Below are 3,526 nucleotides of genomic sequence, written 5' to 3'. Positions count from 1 at the left end.
CCAGGGGGTGCTCTGGTCCTAAGTATCGGCAGGGGAACTAGCTTAAAAATGCAGGATCTAGGGCCCGACTTCTCAGACTTTCCTTCAGGAGGCAGGCAGGTAGGCGTTAGAAGCCGGAAAACTGCATGCGCTGTCTACCGGGGATTGAGACAGTGACCTGCAGACCTCGCGCGCTGAACAACACTCTGGAACGTGGGCTAGGCGCATGCTCGCATCGGGCGCGACAGGGCGGGGCGGGGGCGCGCCTGGCGCGGGAGTGCGCGCGGTCGCGAACGCGCCGTAGCAAACGGCGCATGCGCCGGCTCGCCAGCCGGAGAAGGCGCGCTGCTTCGCGGGCGGGTCTTCCAATCCCAGCCGGGCGTTCTCCGAGTGCGTATCCAGGAGCTGGGGACTCAGGGTGGCCGGACGCCGGGGGCGTGAGGAAAGGGGTGGGTCGGGGCGGGGCCGGGGACGCCTGCGAAGGTCTGCGAGGGAAGTCGAGTCTTCCCAGCCTCCGGAAGTGGCAGTTGTAAACTTCACCTCCCAGGGGCTTGTCCCCTCCAGTCCCTCTTTGCTATTTCTCTTCCCTTTTGCTGGGTCCTAGAGCCCGTCAGGTTCCAACAGTTGTTGGCGCTTAGTCCCGCAGGCTGCCTGGGCGTCCTTGTACCCCTGAGACTTGAAGCTGCCCTGGGGTTTTGGGTGTGCGGTCTGGACCACGCGAGGCCCCTGAGGTAACCGCAGAGTGTGAAGTCTTCGAGGCCTACGATTTGGGCGGGGAGGTGCTGAGAGGAACAGTGTGCGCTGGCGCTGAAGTAAGGGTTTGGGGGGGGCCCGAGATAGTTTGGGGACTGTCCCAGGGCTGTTCTGAGGCCCGCGGAGACACGCCTCCAGCTCCTTGGGCTGAGTCTCTCTGGCCATCTGGTGGATGATCTCCGAGGAGCATCCTAGCCAGAGATCGCTGCAGTGCTCCGCGGACCTGGAACTTGTTAGGTTCATTTTAACTCCAGACTGGGGACTCCAAGCCTCCTGAGAATCAGTAAACCCCTGGAGGACCAGGACCACGGCTTTCTTGTCTTTTTTTTGGTGTGTGTATGCCAGGCACGTACTAGACACTCTACAAATCGTGAAGCAGGAAAGCATGAGTTGTGCTCCTCCAGCCTCTGCCGACTGCCTCCCTGGTCTGAGAGACCTAGAAAATTTCTGGAAACGGATGGAGCCTCCTTTTGACTTTTTTTTTTTTTTTTAAATTTCATTATGACACACGTTTTAGGCACATGAAATAAATACGCTTATTTTATTTATCAGAAAGTGTTGGTGTCCAACACTTTTGAATACATTACACATCGATGTTTTATAGTTCTTATAATCTTGGTGAAAAGAACCTACCATGTTGTCACTTGTTTTAACAGTGCCTAGTAACAGCAAAACAAAGGTAGAGTAGGAAATTTACATTGTTTCCCATGAAATGGAAATGAAGAGCACAGTCTGCTAAGAGGGGAGATGAAGGCACTAGTAGTCTAGAACTTCCCTTATTAGACCTGGCAGTCATTCATTAACTGTATGATCTCAGGCAAATCTCCTAATCCTCCTAGACATTAGATTCATTATCTGTCAGTTAGGGAGTATGGACTTGGTTTCCAAAGGCTGTTTTTGATTTTTAGAGAATTTTTATTTATTTATTTAGATTTTTCTTATAGGGTGTGCACTCGCTGGAGAGACAGACAGTGGGAAATCAATCCCCAGGGTGGGTGGCTATGCCACAATCCCTTTTCCTCCAGTTTCTTCTTGGGATTTTGGGCATACATGCACACGTATCAAGGTCAACTATGTGGAAGTCCAGTGATATAACCATTACGCCATCTGCTGGTCCCAAGAGATTTTTGCTATAGGGTGCATGTACTTGTCAGACAGCGAGAAATCTCACCCCTGTCCCCCCAAGGGATGGGCATGCCACAGTCCCTTCTCCTCCATTCTTCTCTTGGGATTTTGGGCATGCATACACATATGTTTGGTGTGAGTTTTAAACCACCAGGTCTGGGACTGGAATTGTGGTCGACTATGTGGAGTCCAGTGACACAACCGTTATACTGGTTCCTAAAATCTGGTCCCTAAATCCTGGTTTGATTCTAACATTTTTTTGGTTGTCTCAGCCCAGTAGGTGTTGTAGTGGTTAAGGCACTGGACTTACACATGGCTGACCATAGTACGAGTTCCAGACCCTGTGGCTTGAAAATCATGGCAGGCACATGTGCGTGTATGCCCAAAATCCCAAAAGGAGAATGGAGGAGAAAGGATTGTGCTTGGTCATTTCCCCCAGGGGGGTGATTTTTCACTTTCCCTCTCTCTGTTTCTGGCAAGCATACACACCCTATGTCAAAAACCTAAAAAAAAAAAAAAAAAATTATTGCCAATAGGTACTCCAACATAGGTGTAGGTACTCATAAAGACTGCATGCACTGCCCAGTGAGAGGGATAGACTTAAGAGTTATACAGGTGTAGGTTTGAATTCTACTTCCACTGAATATCTACACAATATTCAACCTCTCTAAGCCTCAGTTTTCTCATCTGCCAAATGTATGCAATAATCTCAGTGTTCGTTGGAGAAGAGTAAATGAGATCAGGTATGTTTAATTTAGCATCTAGCACCAGTAAGTGCTCAGTAATGGTAGTTTTATCCCGTCATCCACTTGCCTCCCTTTTCCTCCAATCTGTGCAGACACATTGAGTGATAAGTACATTGTGGGTGACCAACTAAAGAACTCAGATGTGAGGTGGGAAAACTTTGTACCAGCAGTGACTTTGATATCTAAAGTAGAACTGTCTTCTGGCTTATACCTTCTCTCTGGATGTCTAGATGGTCAGTCTCTAGCTTAATTGCCCTATTACCTATTTTTAGAATTTCTTATTAAAGAATGATATATATATATATATATATATATACACACACACACACACATAGAGAGAGAGAGAGAGAGAGCACTCTATCACCTATTATAGTAAGAATAGTGACAATGGTCTATCTCTACTATCAAGACATCATGTTAATGTATTAATAGATTAAACCTTGCCTTTATGTGTCACTGCTCTGAGCTCACGAAAGTGCAGCCTGGGTTTAGAATCCACAGAAGGTTCAAGTCATCTTTTGTCGAGAAGACCCCAATTTGTTAGCTTTGTTGTGGGAAAGAATGATCTGCGTTTGAGAAATCTGCTGCAGGGAACAGAAGTGCTTCCCTGACAAGTGAGGTCTCACTTGCTTCCTGGCTAGGCTGAACCATGTCTTGAAGGCCAGTAGCAAGGCACACAGCAGAGCTCTGGAATCAGCCAACTTGGGTGTGAATCCTGACTCTGTCACTTACCAGAGATGTGACTGTGGACGAGTGACAGAATATTTTTACCCCTGTTTTCCTCAGGTATAGAGTAGGAATATTAACAGTATCTTTCCCTTGGGGTTGGTGTAGAGTGAGATGAGATAATTTCTAGAAAAATTTTAGCACAATGCCTGAAGAAGGGACTTTTTTTTTTTTTTTTTTTTTTTTTTTTTTTTACC

General features: G+C 47.4%; 1 protein-coding gene across 2 annotated transcripts in view; it reads left to right on the top strand.

Moving 5' to 3' along the window:
• The first annotated feature begins 282 nt into the window (after window positions 1-282).
• CCDC171 (coiled-coil domain containing 171) overlaps window positions 283-3,526 on the top strand; it is a 351,100-nt gene continuing 347,856 nt past the window's right edge. Inside the window, exon 1 of one of the 2 annotated variants that reach the window (XM_006171185.3) lies at window positions 283-369. The gene's annotated coding sequence lies outside the window, so the exon portion shown is untranslated. Of the gene's footprint in view, window positions 370-475; window positions 711-3,526 lie in introns of those variants that run through there. The other variant, XM_006171186.3, reaches the window with a different exon arrangement.

This window comes from Tupaia chinensis, unplaced genomic scaffold (genome assembly GCF_000334495.1).
Source record: "Tupaia chinensis unplaced genomic scaffold, TupChi_1.0 Scaffold149424_1, whole genome shotgun sequence".
Taxonomy (NCBI): Eukaryota; Metazoa; Chordata; class Mammalia; order Scandentia; family Tupaiidae; genus Tupaia; species Tupaia belangeri.
The sequence above is the reverse complement of the archived record's forward strand: the minus strand, read 5'-3'. Positions and strand labels throughout refer to the sequence as shown.